The sequence below is a fragment of the Rhinatrema bivittatum genome, chromosome 3 (genome assembly GCF_901001135.1).
Source record: "Rhinatrema bivittatum chromosome 3, aRhiBiv1.1, whole genome shotgun sequence".
Taxonomy (NCBI): Eukaryota; Metazoa; Chordata; class Amphibia; order Gymnophiona; family Rhinatrematidae; genus Rhinatrema; species Rhinatrema bivittatum.
In genome coordinates, this window is record NC_042617.1 from 200,426,162 (window position 1) to 200,439,322 (window position 13,161).

The window sequence follows — 13,161 nt, forward strand, 5'->3', positions numbered from 1 at the left end:
TACGCTCAGCTTGTCCATTGGCTTGAGGGTGGTAAGCTGTTGTTAGACTGATTTTAATGCCGAATTTTCAGTAAAGGGCAGGCCAATATCTAGCAACAAATTGTGGACACCTGTCAGAGACAATGTACTTGGGTAAGCCATGTAATCTGAAGATGTGACGAAAGAATAGGCATGCTGTGGCACCCGTCAGTCGCAGATGGCTGCAACCTTTGCTGCCTACCTTTCTTTTCCCTACACCAGCAATTCTCAGAGCCATGGCGGCCTCAGCCTACAAATGCCACCTTCTTCAGCATCCCCGGGATGGCATGGGCGATCCTGTCGGCCATATTGAATTGGGGATTACTTAGGGCATGTACGCAAGCGCGCCCCAGGCCTTCTTTTATTCATGTCATGGCGGGAACCTCGGGGGGATCCCCTCTGCATGATGTCACCCACCAGAAGTATTTAACCCAGTCAGCCTTTGCTTCCTACGAGTTAGCAAGGACTTCCTTCCTGCTTATTCCACTTCATTCGGAGACGCTTCACTTCACTACTTGAACTGCTTCCTGAACTCCTGGACTTAGAACACATTAGGTACCCGCTCCTTGGGGGCCTTGTCACGTTCTGGCTATCTGCTCCTCGGAAGGCCTTCCTGCCTGGAGAATCCTGCTATCCTTATTCAGGATCTTGCCAGTTCAGCCTTGTGAGTGTTATCGCTTCCACCATCCTGCTGACGGAATCGCCAGTGTACTCGGTACCTTGGGCCACTACCACACTCAACCCAGCTACTTTTCTACATTCTGGAGTAAGTACCATTATCTACTTCACTCTGCTGATTTGCTGTACCTCTCTGAAATACTACTTGCTGATCCTCGGCATACCCCGTGCTGCAGGCCACTACCGGATCTACCTTGAGGGATACCATCAAGAGAGGAGTTCCCTGGCGTACCCCGTTCTGTGAGCCACTACCAGGGATAACATCATTGAGCAGTCCCACTACTCTGGACAGTGTCTTCTCTCCATATTGTGGGTACTACCCACGATTCCAGTATAATAAAGTCTCTTACATCTGTGTCCTTCTCAGCTGAGGCCACGCCTATTGTAGTGAGTCCCCACAGGGTTCCTCCCTGTAGGTGGAGTCAGCTCTCACTACGATCCAGGGTCCACAACCACACCAGATTATAACACGTGCCAGCTCAGGAGCAGATGGTAGGCCTGGTAGAGGGACGAAGTGGGCTATTTTTGAAAATCAATCTATGGTTACCCATATAACGGTATGGCCCTTGGATGGAGGCAAGTTCACGATGAAATCTGTAGACAGGTGGGTTCACGGTTCCTGGGGAGCTGGAAGTGGCTGAAGCAAACCCCAGCGCTGACCGACCGAGGGTTTCTGTTGCGCACAAATGTTACAGGATTCAACATATGCTTTCGTGTCAGAGAGCATAGTAGGCCACCAGAAGAACCGCTGGAGCAGCACCAAGGTTCATACTCACCCTGGGTGACCGGCAAACTTTGAGTCATGTGCCCACCGGAGGACTCTTTCTTGGAGTCGTCAGGGCACAACAGTCTTCCCAGTAGGGCCCGGGTGAGTAGCGGACAATCAAATACAAGCTGGATCTAATATATGGCCGGGTTCTTCCAGAGTATCCTCAGGGAGGGGTAATTTGTGTTGTGTTTACCACCATCTGAAATGTGGATTCCTATGGCATTCCCCCATATAAATTTGGGGTCTAATCAATGTATGACAAAGCTGCACTATTGCAGTCTTTAAGAACCCTGTGTGAAATAGATATCTGTACAGCCTGCTGCATGTTGCAGAATATCTGACACTAGCCAGAGGCTAAATATGTATATTTATGTATTAATAAGCAGATATACAAATAGATATATAAAAGAAAAGCACGAAGCATTCGTAAAAGCCCTGTATAAAATTAAAAGAACTATCTCTAATAATTGTATTTGGTTTTCTCCACAGTATTTGGACCAATTTTGTTTCTTTCAGTAATGCTGGCATGACCATTGATTTGCCCATCTGGATCCGTAAGGAACTTGGGTCTGATGCATATATTAAAATTCCTTGTTTCAATCTGTTTTTTGAAATTCTGGCAGAAGCCACAATTTGAACACTTGTGCATCTCATAACAAAATGAGAAGTACACTTTAGCGACATTGGCTAATAATATGAGGTTAATGCTCAATTTAAAACAATATTTAATTCATAATATATGAACTTTGAACCGAAGCACAGTGCCCTGGGTAAGATTTATTTATTTATTTATTTATTTATTTTTGGTTTTTATTTGTTTACTGATCTATCCAATGCAAATTTAAGATGAAAACTGCTGAAGCCCTGCTATCGTATTGATATTTCTGCACGGAGGAAAAAAAATATAGATGGTAGACAAAGATTCCATGGTTCTTGTTGTTTACAATGCACAGTTTAATGTGAACGTTTAGGCACCCTGGTCAAAACAAATGTTTCAATGAATCTCTAAGTGAACTGAAGCCTTCACAACCTCTACATGGTACAATGTTACTGTAAACATGACATCTTTTTGCATTTTTTTTCATGCAAAATTTACTATTTACAGATTTTAACATATTGAACATAATAGTATGGCATGTGCAAAAGTTTGGACACCCTTCCAGTTGAGTCAGCACTACTTAGTTTAAAAAGATGTTAATAAGGCCCAAAAAGTTGATTAATTCATTAGACCAGCCACCATGGCTCTGCAGCATCAAAGGTTGTCTATGGATACCTCCAGACTCACCAAACTCTGTTGTCTATGTTTAGTAGGGATGTGAATCGTGTCCTCGATCGTCTTAACGATCGATTTCGGCTGGGAGGGGGAGGGAATCGTATTGTTGCCATTTGGGGGGGTAAAATATCGTGAAAAATCGTGAAAAATCTAAAAATCGAAAAATCGCAAAACCGGCACATTAAAACCCCCTAAAACCCACCCCCGACCCTTTAAATTAAATCCCCCACCCTCCCGAACCCCCCCCAAATGAGTTAAATAACCTGCGGGTCCAGCAGCGGTCCGGAACGGCAGCGGTCCGGAACGGGCTCCTGCTCCTCAATCTTGTTGTCTTCAGCCGGCGCCATTTTCCAAAATGGCGGTGAAAAATGGCGGCGGCCATAGACGAACACGATTGGACGGCAGGAGGTCCTTCCGGGCCCCCGCTGGACTTTTGGCAAGTCTCGTGGGGGTCAGGAGGCCCCCCACAAGCTGGCCAAAAGTTCCTGGAGGTCCAGCGGGGGTCAGGGAGCGATTTCCCGCCGCGAATCGTTTTCGTACGGAAAATGGCGCCGGCAGGAGATCGACTGCAGGAGGTCGTTCAGCGAGGGTTCCGGCGCCTCGCTGAACGACCTCCTGCAGTCGATCTCCTGCCGGCGCCATTTTCCGTACGAAAACGATTCGCGGCGGGAAATCGCTCCCTGACCCCCGCTGGACCTCCAGGAACTTTTGGCCAGCTTGTGGGGGGCCTCCTGACCCCCACGAGACTTGCCAAAAGTCCAGCGGGGGTCCGGAAGGACCTCCTGCCGTCCAATCGTGTTCGTCTATGGCCGCCGCCATTTTTCGCCGCCATTTTGGAAAATGGCGCCGGCTGAAGACAACAAGATTGAGGAGCAGGAGCCCGTTCCGGACCGCTGCCGTTCCGGTCCGCTGCTGGACCCGCAGGTTATTTAACTCATTTGGGGGGGGTTCGGGAGGGTGGGGGATTTAATTTAAAGGGTCGGGGGTGGGTTTTAGGGGGTTTTAGTGTGCCGGCTCACGATTCTAACGATTTATAACGATAAATCGTTAGAATCTCTATTGTATTGTGTTCCATAACGGTTTAAGACGATATTAAAATTATCGGACGATAATTTTAATCGTCCTAAAACGATTCACATCCCTAATGTTTAGTCACCTATTTACATTACTATAACAAGACCCTCATTGGTTTGCCTAAAAAGGTCATTGAAATGAGTGACCTCAACTAATACAAAATACTGCTGCCAGGTAGATAGGTGGACTTAAGAAAGGGATTCTATAACACCTTTGCTTCAGGAATGGCACTGGCTTCCAGTTCAGTTCCACCTCATAGCTTAAAATGTTAGGGGTAGATTTTATAAATCTATGTGCACATGTACTTTTGTTCGCGCACCAGGCTTGAACAAAAGTACACCGGGTTTTATAAGATTCGGGGTCGGCGCGCGCAAGGGGGTGCACATTTGTGCAACTTGCGCGCGCTGAGCCCTGTGCGCGCTGCCCGTTCCCTCCGAGGCCACTCTGAAATTGGAGCGGCCTCGGAGGGAACTTTCCTTCTACCCCTCCGCACCTTCCCCTCCCTTCCCCTACCTAACCCACCCCCGGCCCTATCTAAACCTTCCCCCTATCTTTGTTGCTAAAGTTACGCCGGCCGGAGGCTGGCGTAACTCTGTGCGCGCCAGCGGGCTGCTGGCGCGCCATCACCCGACCCGGGGGCTGGTCCAGAGGCCTCAACCACGCCCCCAGGCTAGCACCACACCCCTGACACGCCCCCGGAAAATCGCACTGCCCACCCGACACCCCCCCCTTGCGAAGCCCCGGGACTTACGCGCGTCCTGGGGCTTGCGCGCGCAGGGGTTTTTTAAAAGGGTTACACGTGTACCTTATGCGCGTAACCCTTTTAAAATCCAGCTGTTAGTGTGCCGCCCTTCTAGGTTAGCCACCAGCAGTCCCTAGTTCCTGACCGTCTAGTTAGAAAGGCATACCACTTTTCAGCACCTACTCCAGAGGCTGCCTGAGTGGGCGAACCTTTACTTATGAGTAGGGACTAAGACAGAAAGAGGTGTGCCATTTGAGTTTAGATTTTGGCACGAGAGGAGCTGTCATGGAGTTTTCTTTATAGTGAGGTCTATGCCCTCATATTAGCTTATTTTTGGAGGATACTCCTTCCTGTGCACTCCCTGCCAGGTTTGATACCACCATATTTAGAGAAAGAAACTTAGTGGAGATTTTTGCTACTTTTGAGAGTTTTGCTGGAGTGCAGCCAGGTTCTTCTGGTGATGGCCATTCCCCAGATCCAGAGGCCAGAGCACTGAAGATCTGTCAGCACCCTTGTAGGTCAGAGAAGAGCTGCAGTGACTGTGGCACTCCAGAGGATTTTTGGACATTTTAAAGTAAAGATTTCTTTTTGTTGTGAGAGGAGGGTTTTTGTCACCCCTCCTCTCCAGTGGAGATTGGGCTGTAGAGCATAATCTCTGTGCAGCAACAGATCTTTCCCTCTTGAAGATTACTAAGAAATGAGTTGGAGAAAAAGGAAGAAGACCAGCATTGGAGACCCACCACTGGATCTCCCCCCAGGGACACAGGCACAGGCTGGGGTAGAAGAAAACAACCTTGAACTCAGCAAGAACTGTTTCATGTTTTCAGGGGATACCAAGCAGAGCAGGATTTCCCTCAGATGGTTCTCGGGCCCGCTGACAGCCAAGGGCTCGGAAATCAGACGCCGGCAAAATTGAGTGTCCGGTTTTCGACCCGACAGCCATGGGCCGACTTCAAATGTTTTTTTTTTTTTACTTTTGGAAAGTTTCAGGACCTCCGACTTAATATCGCCATGATATTAAGTCGGAGGGTGCACAGAAAAGCAGTTTTTACTGCTTTTCTGTGCACTTTCCCGGTGCCCGAAGAAATTAGCGCCTACCTTTGGGTAGGCGCTAGCAAAATGTGCGGCTTGGCTGCACATTTTGCTTTCTGAATCACGCAGGAATACCTAATAGGGCCATCAACATGCATTTGCATGTTGCGGGCGCTTTTAGGTTCGGGGGATTGGACGCGCGTTTTCGGCCCCTTACTGAAAAAGGGGTAAGGGAAAACGCGCGTCCAATGGCGGGTTAACGGTGCGCTCCGTCGGAGCGCACTGTACTGTATTGGCCCGACTGTTGGGGAAAAAAAACCCAAAACACCTCCCTGCCTAGGCCATAAGCATCAGATTGCCCCTACAGAAAGGACCCACACCTTGAGAAGGGAAAGAAGGATATCAATGAAGCTAGCTCTAGAGATATAAATTTATTTTGGTGTGCCCTTGGAGATTATGCCCCTCTAAAGAAAAAGGGTTATTAATATTTTATAAACATTTGAAATCCTTGCTCTTTTCTATTGGTAATAGCTGAGCATATCTGATATCTGTTGGGGGGAACTAGATGATTTGTAACCTATAACTGCAGAATATGTTTAGTTAGCACTGGGATAGGCAGCTCTAGTCCTCGGGCCTCAAGTCAGCCTGGTTTTCAGGTTATCTACAATGAACAGGCATGAGACATATTTGAATGTAATGGAGGCAATGTATTCAAATTCATCTCATGCTCATTCAGTGTGGATATCCCATAAACCTGACTGGCATACAGCACTTGAAGTGGAGTTGACAACCTCTGAGTTCATATATTTTGTTAGTATTGTTTGATTATTTTGTATTTTATTGTTTTGTTTTATATTGTTTAATCACATTGAACTTTATGAGGTCCATATTCAAAGGGATTTGTCTGGATATCTTTGGAGTTAGTTGGGTAAACACCAAGGTACATGCACCCAGATAAATTTTATATTCAGAATATAACTGGTTAAGTTGCAGAAAAAACAAAAAACAACCTTTGTGGGCCTGCAGGCCTGATCCCTCACACCCTAAAGCACTTGAATTCCTCCTTCTCCCAAGGCTCTCCAAAAGTTTTAAAAAATTTTGTGAGCCTAGCCTATTGGCTTTATGAGTCTTTGTACCCCTCTCCCCAAATTCAGCAAACAAATTTGGCCTCCAGGTTCCCTTCTCTTGCTCACCCTCTCTCTCCCTCTTCCTCTCTCACCCATAACACCTGCCTCAATCTGCCCCACCTGATATCCCCAAAACCCCAGGCCATCATAGTTTTGCCCACTGCTTTTCCACTTATCCTAGATTTTCCCATCCAGCTAAAGACTCCTTAAGGTTCTCCCCCCATTTTAACAAAGTTAGCTTTGCCAAAGTCTAGGGCCTTAGCTTTGAATGAATCTTCATCGCCTGCACACTAATACTGAACCACACTATCTGGTGATCATTAGACTCTAGATAATCATCCACTACATCATCAGAAACACTCTTCCCATTGGTTAACACCAGGTCCAGTATTTCCCCCTCTCATATGGGTTCCGTTACGTTACAGATCTCTCTGCAGAGAATCCAGGATCTCCTTGCTTCTAGAAGACATTGCAGTTGGGATGTTGCAATTAACATCTGGAGGACTGAAATCCTCTAGCAATAGCTCATCCCCTTTCATAGTAATTTTGTGAATATGCTCCATTAAATCTCCATTTCTTCTGTTTGCAATGGAGGTCTGTAAATGACACCATTATAAATAGATGTCCCATTCCCTCTGGAGCAGCCAGGTGGTTAAAGCAGTGGCCTGCGATTCAGGGAATCCAGGATTCAAATCTCACTGCCACTTCTTATGACCTTAAGCAAGCCACCTTACCCTCCATTCCCTCAGGTACAGAACTAAGATTGTGAACTCACTGGGGATAGGGAAATACCTACAGTACCTGAATGTAATCTGCTTTGAAGTGCCTGAAAGAAGAATAATAAATCAAATAAATAACTAAATAACCCATAATACCTCCTCTTTACCTCATAAGCCCTGCAGGTCTGTTGTTTTAATATTATATTTTATATAAGAACATAAGAAATTGCCATGCTGGGTCAGACCAAGGGTCCATCAAGCCCAGCATCCTGTTTCCAACAGAGGCCAATTCAGGCTACAAGAACTAGCAAGTACCCAAACACCAAGAAGATCCCATGCTACTCATGCCAGTAATAGCACACCTCCTCCTGGTGTTTATTAGCCTGTCTTGGCTTGTTTCTTTTACAATTTTTTATTGTTCATGTATTAAAGTATTTATAAATTATTAAAATCAATGATGGTAGTGTTTTATTTTTTAATGATTTTATATTACTTTCTTAATTTGTTATGCAATTACAATGATATTGCTATGTTATCTATGATATCAAATATATGTTATATATGCTGAACATATGGATATGCATGATTTAATGGGTCAAAGCCAATATGGATTTAGCCAAGGGAAATCTTGCCTCAAAAATGTGCTACCTTTTTTTGAGGGCAGTAAATAAACGTGAACAAAGGTGAGCCAGTTGATATAGTGTATCTGGATTTCCAGAAAGCATTTGACAAAGTCCTTCATGACAGACTTCTTAGGACATTAAAAAGTCATGTGTTAGGGGGCAGTGTTCTATTGTGGATTGTCAATTGGTTAAAAGATAGAAAATAGAGAGTAGGGGTAAATGGTAAATTTTCCCAGTGGCAAAAGGTGAATAGTGGAGTGCTCCATGGATCTGTTCTGGGACCACTGCTTTTTAATATATTTAGAAATGACCTAGAAATGGGAATAACAAGTGAGGTGATCCGATCTGCAGATGACACAATATTATTCAAAGATGTGAAATCACAAAATGATTGTGAGAATTTGCAAGAGGACCTTGCAAAACTGGGCACTGGGCATGCAAATGGCAAATTAAATCTAATGTGATGCATTTAGGAAAGAGTAACCCAAATTATAGCTACATAATGCAAGGTTCCACATTAGGAGTCGCCACTCAGGAAAATGATCCAGGTGTTATTGTTGAAAATAAGTTGAAATGTTCTGCTCACTGTGCAGTAGCAGCAAGAAAGCAAATAGAATACTAAAGATCATTAGGAAAGGAAAGGAGAATAAAATAGTGTATCATAATGCCTCTGAATCGCTCCAAGGTATGACATCATCTTGAGTATTGTGTTCAGTTCTGGTAACTACATCTCAAGAAAGATATAGCAGAATTAGAAAACTTACAGAGAAGGGTGACCAAAATGATAAAGGGGTTGGAACAATTCCCCTATGAAGAAAAGCTAAAGAGGTTAGGACTCTTCAGCTTAGAGAAGAGACGGCTGAGGGGAGATATGATAGAGTTCTATAAAATAATGAGTGGAGAGGAACAAGTAAATGTTAATCAGTTGTTTACTCTTTCAAAAAGTACAAAGACCAGGGGACACACAATGAAGATACTAGATGATACATTTAAAACTAATAAGAGAAAATATTTTTTTACTCAACACATAATTAAGCTCTGGAATTTATTGCCAGAGGATGTGGTGAAAGCTATTAGTGTAGCTGCATTTAAAAAAGGTTTGGACAAGTTCCTGGAGGAAAAGTCCATTAACCATCATTAAGTTAGATTACAGAAATCCACTGCTTATTTTTGGGATATGCAGCTTGGAACCTATCTACCCCTTGGGATCTGCCAGGTACTTGTGACAGGATACTGGGCTTGATGGACCCCTGCAATATTCTTATGTTCTGGTATCTTACTGGACCCTTGCAATATTCTTATGTTCTTATGTTCTGGTATCTTGCTATGGGCACATATTTTTGTGATAAGCTGAGTCATAAAAATTTGAAATAAATAGAGAAAAACCTATATGCATTTAGAAACACAATGAAATCAATCACAGTTCTAGGTTAACAGCAATAGCAATTATAAGACTGTCCACTAGAGATCATCATATTTAATTCAAAGAAGGAGCTTTCTCATAACCGTCCAATAAAAATCACAGTATTTAATTAAAGTCAGGTGCTATTCACCAAACATCCACTAGAGGTCAGAGTAAGACTGAAAGCAAGGCAGTTGAGGTCACAGTGCCAATGACTCTCAGACCTGAGTGCAACAAAGAACAATGTCCAACCCAGGAAGATGAAAAAGCTGGGGGGGCGCTCTGTTTTACAGGCTTCCTCTGAACTAGAGCTCAAGTTGATAAATGCAGTTCTCACTGAAACAATGCAATGCTTACAATAACTCCAATTGCAGTTCAAAGACTTCATTGGCATTTTAAGTGCAGACCCCAGAGGCCACAGAAGTTTAGCCAGTCTCAAAAGAATCAGATTTCCCCTAATGTAACTGACTAAATTTACAATTTAAACTCAAACTGCAGTTGTTCTTCTCCAGTCTCTTATCTCAGTCTCTAGCCTTTTTCTTTGGGTTTTGGTTGTTACTGTTAGTCTGGAGAAGGTCTCATGCCAGTGATTATGACCTTTGGCAGTATAATATGTTAAATGAAAACTGTCTACACATCCCTCACTGACAGAGAGTATCTCAAGTAAGCAGAATGGGAAGCAATAACTATGAGGGAAAAAAAAATCCAGTTAAATGTATACAAACTTACAGACTTTGTGGCCAATGCAATACAGTGTACTCAGCCGAACGCATTGTATAACCCGCAGTAGGAAGCGGGGTTTAGCGCCTACACAACGCGCGTCCAACGCGCAGCGAAACTAATAGCGCTCATCACATGCAAATGCATGTTGATGAGGCTATTACCAATCAACCACAATGCAAAAAAAAGAAAAATGTGCGTCTAAGACACACATTTTTGCACTCAAAAATTAACGCCTGCCTAGAGCAAGCATTAATTGCTGAGCACTCCCAAACAGAGAAGCAGAAAATACTGCTTTTCTATGCATCCTCCAACTTAATATCGTTGTGATATTAAGTAGGAGGAACAAAATCTTGAAATAAATTTAAAAAAAAAGAAGTTAAAAAAAGTGCTGGTGGTCGGGTTTAGGAAACGTTTCCTGAACCCCTGGCTGTGCGCTGATTAGAAAAATAAATTTGGCATCCATTTTCTAAACCAGCGGACAGCCGACCGCTTATGGGTTTCCGTTCAGCGCCTGCTTTCAGCACATTTTAATTACATTGGCCACTATGTTCTAGGCAGGGTGCCAGTCACAGGGGCTCCCACTGATATGAAGCTGATCTACAATGTTTAGCATTTAAACTAGAATAAGTAGGCCAAAGACATAACCAGGAAAATCTGTATTCAGATTCTGGTCTCCTCACTGTCCTCCAACAAAAGCTCAAAATGAAACCCATGTTTCTTTTCCCCAGCCCCATCTGGCAGGGGCTATCCAAACAGGACAGCTTTACAGGTGATGGGCCTGTCTCTCTCAATCACAGTCTCCAGACCCAGACCTCTGCTTTGACTGACTACACTGTTGCCTCTCTCCAGACCCAGACCTCTGCTTCGCCTGACTACGCTGTTGCCTTTCTCCAGACCCAGACCTCTGCTTCCTATCTCCAGAACCAGACCTCAGCATCGTTCGACTTCGCTTGACTATAGAAACATAACATAGAAACATAGAAAAGACGGCAGAAGAAGACCAAACGGCCCATCTAGTCTGCCCAGCAAGCTACGCACTTTATCCATTTTTTTCCCTTTTTTTTCTCTCCCACCTGTTACTATTGGCTTCCAGTACCCTCCAGCCCTAATTCCCCTCCACCCCACCACCAATTTAGATAGCAGCGCCGTATCTGCATCCAAGTGAACGTCCAGCTCAATTAGGGGTAGCAACCGCTGTAACAAGCAGGCCACACCCTTACCCCATACTCTTACTCACCCCTGTTTTTATTTTTTTGTTTGTTTTTTTTGGAAATAGCAGCCCTCCATCCTTCCGCTCCGTGAAGGTGGAACATCAACTACGGGCCACTGGCATCCCGCTCTGTGAATGCCTCTGTGGCTACTGCCGCTCCGTGCAGTGTTTGAATGCCTCTGTGGCTACTGCCGCTCCGTACAGTGTTTTGCTGTCTCCTCTTTATTCACGCCCTCTAGACTTGATGGATCCACAGTGTTTATTCCACGCCCCTTTGAAGTCGTTCACAGTTTTAGACTTTACCACTTCCTCCAGAAGGGCATTCCAGGCATCCACCACCCTTTCCGTGAAGAAATACTTCCTGACATTGGTTCTTAGTCTTCCTCCCTGGAGCCTCAGCTCGTGACCTCTGATTCTGCTGATTTTTTTCTGACGGAAAAGGTTTGTCGTTTCTTTGGATCATTAAAGTTTTTCAAGTATCTGAAAGTCTGAATCATATCACCCCTGCTCCTCCTTTCCTCCAGGGAGTACATATTTAGATTGTTCAATCTCTCCTCGTATGTCATCCGATGAAGACCCTCCACCTTCCTGGTCGCCCTTCTCTGTACCGCTTCCATCTTGTCCTTGTCTCTTTGTAGATACGGTCTCCAGAACTGAACACAGTACTCCAGGTGAGGCCTCACCAAGGACCTGTACAAGGGGATAATCACTTCCCTTTTCTTACTCGATTTTCCTCTCTCTATGCAGCCCAGCATTCTTCTGGCTTTTGCTATCGCCTTGTCGCATTGTTTCGCAGACTTCATATCGTTAGACACTATCACCCCAAGGTCTCTCTCCTGCTCCGTGCACATCAGCCCTTCTCCCCTGATCTCCGTGATCAGACCTCAGCCTTGCTGCCAGCCCTGACTCAAGCCTGTTCTTCGACGCCTCTCCAGCTTACATCCTGGACTTGGTCTATTCAAGCTTCAGCTTGCTCTTGCTTGGGCGCCCCCTGACTGCCTCCATTCCTTTGGTACCTGAGTCTTCAGGACACTACCTTGTCCATTGTAAGACTGTACCATCTCTCACCTGCTGTCTCTGTGGCTGAACCCGATCTCCACATTGACTACATACAGAGGCCCGCCTAAGTCCAGCTGGCCCCTGTACCCAAAGGCTCAATCCGCAGGGAACGAGGGCTGGTATTGGTGAAGCTCCAGCTGGCCTCTGTCCATCAGGCCACTCCGCCTGCCGACGGTGGGGACCCGTAGGTCCTTACCTATGGGTTGCATCAACCCCACCTCGGCCCAAGGGTCCACCTCTGGCGCAACAGGTTGCAAAGACCATGGACTCGGTGGAGCCACGTGCCCTCCAGGCCATCCCTGGCCTGGCATCCAAGGTACAAGAAGAACAGCAGCAGTTTCTTGAGGCATTGGCCTCCTCCATTGATTGTCTCCACGCCCAGCTTGATGCCCTCACCAGCAATCCGGTTCCAATACCGGCTCCTCCTCATCCACAGCCATCATCATCTATGCCTCGAGCCCTGCTGGCCCTACCAGTGCCCCATGCTTCAACGGTGACTCCAAGCTCTGCAGAGGTTTTATCAACCAATGCTACATGCAATTCACTCTGTAGCCTTTCGTCTTCCAGGACAAATTAACCAAGGTCACCTTTATCCTGTCTCGTCTTGAAAGTAAGGCGCTGGTTTGGGCTTCGCCTTTATGGGAACAATCAGACTCACTCCTAAAGGAGTTGTCTCAGCTCGTGGCTGTGTTTTGACAGACCTTTGATGATC